This window comes from Pteropus vampyrus, unplaced genomic scaffold (genome assembly GCF_000151845.1).
Source record: "Pteropus vampyrus isolate Shadow unplaced genomic scaffold, Pvam_2.0 Scaffold33, whole genome shotgun sequence".
In the NCBI taxonomy this organism is placed as follows: Eukaryota; Metazoa; Chordata; class Mammalia; order Chiroptera; family Pteropodidae; genus Pteropus; species Pteropus vampyrus.
The window spans coordinates 439,741-447,359 of NW_011888814.1; positions in this window are offsets into that span (position 1 = coordinate 439,741).

A 7,619-nucleotide genomic window follows, 5' to 3' on the forward strand; every position below is an offset into this window, starting at 1 on the left:
TAGGTTACATAGGGGAAAACTCATTAGTCATGGTAGGTAAGGGAGTTGGGGTTGTGGGCTCTACTGATGGATCAGGACGAGGGGAGAGACACTGATCATTGCATCAGGTCCTGATGTCAATCATGGTGTCATTCTGTCTGGTTTCAGGGGGATGCCAATAGGGTCGTTCACCTTCATGAGTGTGGAACTGCAACATGTTGTCTTTAGTTTGACCAAAACTGTTTCTGTGATCAACAGACACGAGGCTTTGTTTGATGCTGACCTAAGGATTTAACAATTAAGGGATTGGTCATGCAATAGGTAGAAGGATTAGGAAAGAAGCAAGTGAGTCCAAGGTCAGTTTGAATCAAAGAAAAAGAGAAGAGAAAAAGTCATTTTAAAGAAGTGAAGATTTGCATGGTTACGAGGGCTCCCTACCACCTGTTCCCCAATGACCAAGTAGGGCATGTTACAGGGACTGGAATGGGCTTTGTGCACTGAGCCCAGTGGTGGGATATGGGGCCCTTTTGTTGTTCTTCTTCAGTATGACAATTTTAGCCTTTTAACTGGAGTGTTTAGACCATTTAAATTTAATGTGATTGTAGATATGGCCAATTTCAGTAAGGAATTTACCATGTTGGGGGCTCAGATTTTTGGGGTTCCTTCTTTTTATCCTTTATTTTTTAGGCTGGCTGTGGTTGGTATGTCACCTAGTTATATAATTTTTCCTGTGTCTCAGCTCATAAGTTGTGTGATATGATATACCATCCAAACCGCACACTTTTGAGAGTAAAAGGTGTGCTATTAATCATAATTCTCAGGGTAACTGGTATAACCTGGGAAATCCTGACTAAACCAGGTCACACACTCACCTTATTTATAAATTTCTTTCTATATATAGTATTTCTTTGGGTACCTATTTTAGCAGACCTCTTAAGTGAACTTGAGATTTGTGAGAGCAGGCCTGGTTACTATACACTTAGCATCTAATGTCTTCTAAGACTAGTGTCAATTTTAGATTATATGTTGACAGTCTAGAGAGCAAGATTATCAGACACCTGCAACTTTAGCACTTGTGTTTGTCAAGAGTCACTGAATAATGTATGAGATGATATAGATGGAATTTTGTTTGTCCCATGTTAATCAGTGAAGTTATGTGATTTTTGAAACCTTTAAAGCTATATTTCAGTTAAAAGATAAATCAAACCAGTCTTTTTGAGTTATGAAAACAAAATATCTAATTCAATGAATTTCATACTTTGTAAAAATTAGTTTGACATTGTATAGGTATTTTAAAGATGTTTTATATATGAGTATAGTAAGCATACACATAAATAAGTATGAAAGAAGAATAAATAGAAGTATCTTGAAATTTGTGATATTCTCAATAGTATTTCTCTGACACTCAGTTACTCAAGACAACTGAGTGTAAATAAGTTTAGTTTTTGTTTGTTCATTTCAGTTTTATCTTACTCTCATAAAATTGATATGCAACACAAATGAATTTCAGAACATCCTATAAAAAATAATTGTTAAATCTGATAATCTATCTGTATTTAAAATATTTTTTACTTAAAACATTTCCTAATTCTAATGTTTTGATAATCCTATGTTTTAGAAATTCCCTAAAGGTCTTTTTTTTTTTTTATTGATTTAAAATAGGCTTCAAAGGAGATTAATTTTTTACAATTGTAATAACTGTGTTATTCTTACATCTATTAAAAATAAGTTTCTTTTCAAACCTTGAAATGTGAAAAAAATGTTTTGTGATTATTCCTATTCTTCTTGTATACATCATTTTCATTAGAAAATAAGTTAATAATGACAAATTACTTTAAAAAAAGACTTCATTGAAATTTCTGCAAGTTGTATGTGAATAACAGCTGCCAGACACAGTAAGAAGCTTAATTATATATATTTTACAAAGACATTTGTATTCATGAATGTGTAAGTATTAATGAAAAGGAGAAAGAACTTTTAACAAGCAATTGTTCAAGGGGAAAAAAAAAATTTAAACAATAATCCAAGTCCCTTGGGCAAAAACTTGATATATCTCAAGTTGGTTAAAACATAATTTTACTTGTAAGTTCTCTTACATGTTTTTGAAAGGCTCTCTAGTCCTGGGAACTATAATGTTGGGACTATTTAGATACAAGATGTCTCATTCTCTGCTTGGAGTGCTCCCTGCACAGCTCTCTTCTATCTCTATCCTCTGCCTTGACGACCCCTCATCCAGCAAACATCAACTTAAATATCAGTTCCAAGAATGACCAAAGATCATTTTTCATGATTCTTCAAATAGATCAGGTGCCTTGTTATCCATTCTCATTACAACACTAGCCTTTTATAATAGTAACAATCGTGATTAAAATAACTAATAATTTAATTATGGTCTGATTTGGGAGCCAAGACAGCAGGAATTATGATTTACCACTAAGTGCCCAGTATCTAACATAGAGCCAGGAACACAGTAGATCCTCTATAAATAATAATTAATTTTTTTTATTTATGACCAGAGAGAGGAGGGTGAGTAGATGAGGGGTAGGCATTGCTGCTTGTATAGGAAAGAGTGATTGGACAAGAACGTCTTTTGTGCTCTAAAATCCCCTGCTATGACAGAAGAGATGTGAAAACGATTAAATTGGGAATACTTTTTAAAAACTTAAGGTAATTATTATTATTATTATTTACAATAGATTCATTTATAATTAAATTGAGTTAGATGCTGTAGTGAGGTTAAGCTGGTTTATTGGTTAGGACTTGAGGCTCATGACTTTGGAGTTGGTCATGCTTCTAGTTAATTTCAGTCAAGGAGCAGGGACTGTTTCTATCAACTCACACTGTAAAAACCCCAACTTGTGTAATGCATGGTCTTGATATCCATCAGTGGTATCAGTCAAAAGAGTGAGGGCATCTTAGAACAACTTCATGTGATGTATAACTTCATTGAAAATTCAAGTTAACCAATATTTATCCAGCATCTGAGATGGCAGAGAGAGTAACTGGCCTAAAGTGCACTGTATCAAGCAGGCAACGAATACTGAGTCTATTTCCTACAGGCAGTTATTGTCATTTTGAATGTAAAGCTTACCCGGTAATAAATCTTCCTTTCCCTTTTTTATGTGAATTAAATAATGTCTAACAATGCTGCCATGCCAAAAAATAGTAATTATGTTAATAAATATAACTAATAAGATTCTCAGTCATGCAAACTTTAGCTACAGATTTTTTATTTACTGAGTTAGTCTCTCCAAGTTTATGATAATTTAAGAATAACTTTTTGCAAATGAACCTGAATTTATATCGTGATTGACAACTGTTTTAAAAACTTTCTTCACAAGCTATAGAGTAATAAAACAGACATTATGGAACAATATTGAAATATTAGAAATACAGGCAATTGCTTTAACAATATATGTCCTAAATTAGTAATACATGCAAATTGTTAGCAAGTCTAGAATTTTTAGCAATCTAGCTACTCATTATCTGTTGTTGCCTAGTAATACTTTATCTATTCTATTCCAGTTTCACATTGCTACCAGTTTTATACTACCTGTTAGTATTGTTTTATAGACAGTATATTATAAAGCAAATAAATCCTCAAAAGATTTAAGTGTAAGTAGGTAGATATTAGAGATGAATTACTATACCAGTAACTTCATGAAATGTTTTTCACACTGAAACTTAAGGGAAAAAGGAAGACATTTTATTGAAACAAAATCAAGAAAGAAAAACTATGTGGCCTCAGAAATTTAAATATCATTCAGTCAGGCTACCAGGCCTAGCTAAGTCAAAGGAGGAAAGAAAGAGAAAACAAAATCAATCGAATTTCGCCCTATTTAAGGGAATTATTTTGGCCCTCTTCATGACTACAAATTTTTTTACTGAGTTGTAGTTGTTATACTAAAGTACTTTGGTCAAACTACTTGTAAAAACAGTCTCAATATGTCTATTTCTGTCCCAAGATTCATCACATGAGGAGGGAAAAAAGTCAAATTACTGGGATGAATAAGATAATCAAGCAATGATTTAACTTAATGAACTATTATCTAATTCTGTAAGAAGAAAAAGTCTGAGTATAATTGACCTGAACCATCGCAAGAATATTCTAGCTAGCCTGTTTCCTATTTCTCCACTTGCTTCTTAATATTATTGCCAGAATTATATTTCTGAAACTCATATTTGATCATATAAACATTCGATGCTCTTTATTATCAAGGAAGTCTTCAAATTTTAAAACTGTCATTTCTATTTATTTAAATATTATTGCAATGTACCTCATAAAAAGATTTATATGGCTTTTATAAATTATTTCATCTAGTCATGGGTAAATATTATTTATTACTAGAAGACAGGGTGTTTTTCTTTTCTATCTTTTCTTATTATACATAGAAATACTGAGAAAATTTGTTCAAATATAATAGCTGAAAATGGAAAAAGTATTTTTTTTCTTAGCAACAATATTTAATTTGGGGCTGCATAGAGTCCTAGAGTTATATGCCAAAAATCATAAGGTGATCTACTATCAAATGTTATTTTTAATAAACTATCATGTGACAACTCAGATAGGCTCCCTTTTAATATTATTGTAAGCAAAGAAATAGAAAGCATATGATTTGCTAGAAGTTTTGTTATACAGTAGTAGAGGTACTTTCTCAACATTGAAATAATTATATCAACTATCACCTTTGTTTGATTTAGGAAAAGTTTAACTCCTTAGGGTAATGCACTGATTAAGATCTAGGAGGATGCCTTTTTTAAAAAGAAGAAGAGTAAGAAAATTAGTATGGACTTTAGTGTTTCAGATAGATCAGTTTTGGGAAGAATATATATGACTTTGATTGTTTAGCTTGTGTGCTCTTAGAGAATCTTTGTATACTTCAGGGGATACACATTCTGGTGTGAAAAACAGTGGTTCAGACTAGAGGGTCAGTCTAGGAATAGATCCCTTCTAATTGTGGCAGAAGCCACCTCCTCGGCCTCCTTCTTCAGCACAGTCTATTCCAAGGGCCTGAGGCTGGGATCTTACCAACCTATTTGCTAATACCTAACATGAAAATTTCTTTCCAGTCTCTGTGCCCTTGTTTTCATTTTCAGTTAAGGAATCCACTTGTCTTTCAAGATCCTGCTCACATTCTTTCTCCACATCGAAGCCCTCCCAGACTTTAGGAAGCAGAATTTCTTCCACCTACATTGCTCATTCCGATCTAATAACACCTCTCAAGTTACACTGATATTGCTCGTTAAATTTTTTATTATACTGTCTTATTCTAGAGATTCTTGGCTATGTCTTATTTCTTTTTTATATCCTCATTGTCTAGGTTGTCGGTATTAAATAAATATTTGATTAATGAGTATATTTGACTAAGGTAAACATTTTAAGAATATGCATTAGAAATGTGATATATATTCTATTATGATATAAATTGTGTTTTATAAATTCTTTCACTGTTTCCCTTTATAATGCAATACCATTTTTTGGTATTTTCCATAATTCCTCAGTATTATACAAATAAATTTTGTTTAATAAAACTCATGGGCTATATTTTTAAATACTTAGTATACATCATAGTATTTTACCTGGTACATTGTAATGTTTCCTTAATACATTTGGGTTTTTATTGTTTGAGTTTACAAAATATAGTGGAATCCAAATTTATAAATGGGTGTTATTTCAAAAATTCACTGTCAGTTGTGTTGAATTTAGAATTTATATTCCCCCCAAATTAAGGCTATAAATAATGATTAAATTGCAAGGCAGTCAAGCAGAGCCTATTTATCTGATAATAACCTGAAATATGGTATAATGGTACTATTCCAATTTTATTTAAAGTAAAATCAGAACACCAGAAAGAATAGCTATTTATTTTCCCCAATGCATTCTGATTTCTAACTGCAGAATGGAAGACATACATTTCTAGGGCTATTGAAACTCATATGGTTTGGGGAAGGGCTAAAGAAAACAGGGAGGGAAATATGGTTTACTTCTTGCCCTTCAAAGTGAGGTCTATGGACCAGCAGCACTATCATCATCTTGGAGCTCATTAAAAAGGCAGAATCTCAGAGTTACTTTAGATCTACTGAATCAGATTCTATGTTTTAACAAGATGCACAGATGATTCATATGTACATAAAAGTTTGGGTTTCCCTGGAGATCAATGATTGCTTTTTATTTTTTCATATCTGCATTAGAAGAACAGTAATTCCGTCAAACATCTATGTTGAAGGAAGAATTACATGAAATCACCAATTTCTTGGAATTATTAATTCAAGGCAAAAAGAATATTTCTCCTATGGGGTTGACGAAAAGATCTAACACTTGGTCTATTCCACTCTGTTAGGTTAGATGGCTCTTTGGTAAGAAGAAAGAATAAGTGTTTGGGATCATTCAAAATCCGTTGGGTTAAACATGTTTCCAAATTAGTGACTTTATGTATTTGTATATACACAGTATTATGAATAATCCAGAACAGTACATCAATAGAAACATAAAAATAAGGCACAGCAAAATAAATATCACCAATAACTAAATAAAAAGAAACTAATGCACAACAAATTTATAAGTGATGAAATCCTGAAATGCGAAAATTACATCAGGTTGTTTTTGACAATAAGTGAACCTGTACCAGAGGTGTAGAGATGAGGTATATTTATTATATAACAAGTAGGACAAAACTTTATAAACAAAAAGACCCTTTTACATCTATTTTCACATTATTACAGATAATCATTTAAAAATTATTTTCAGATTTCCTAATAGAACCAAATATGGTTAGTAAATGGCATCTGTGATTTAGGTGTTTGACCCGGCTTCCTTCTCTGGCACCTGGTTACTATTAGTATTAGATTGCTTGATAGATTATGAAGTATTGGAGAATATCTCTGAGCTTTACTAATATTGACTATACATATAAAATGTTAGTAAATATAGTCAGTGTTATTATATTATCTTTAGTTTCCACTGAATAAGTTTCCACGCGTTATTTTTAAAAATATACAATGTTTCATCACATATGTCTTTTGAGAGCATGTAAGTGATTTTACAATTCAAGAAATTATAATAAGAGTAATGAATAGCACTAAAGTATTAAAATCATCATCTCGCTTTCTAGATCTAATTTTTGAATTTACAGTAAAAAAATATAAAATGGTTAATAAAAGGGACTAAAATTAAGTTCTTCCTTAATTCTAAGATATCATGATTTTGCAGAAATAGCGTTATACCAGGATAAAAGAAATAACTTTGAATTTTCCTGTACACTTCCTGGCTTTGTGGCTTTGAAACAGTCACTTGCTGTCTCCTGGCCCAAAAGCAGATTTTGAATTAAAATACTGCCTTAACATTTTTAGTTTTATATCTGTGATTAGAGAGCAAGAATATATATGTAATTTTATGTTCATTTGTTTTTGCTAGTATAGACAGCTAGGTATGGATTATAAATCAAAATGATGACTCTAATAGTAAATTCAACCATAAATATTGTTTTTTTCCTTAACTAAATAACAGGACATTTTAAATATATAATATAGGGGTTCACAAACACAGATTCAAAAACTGGTTTGCTCATTATGAAATATTTTATTTACAAAATGTTTGTATTAAACTTTTATGATATAAACACTAATTTTTAAAGTGTTCA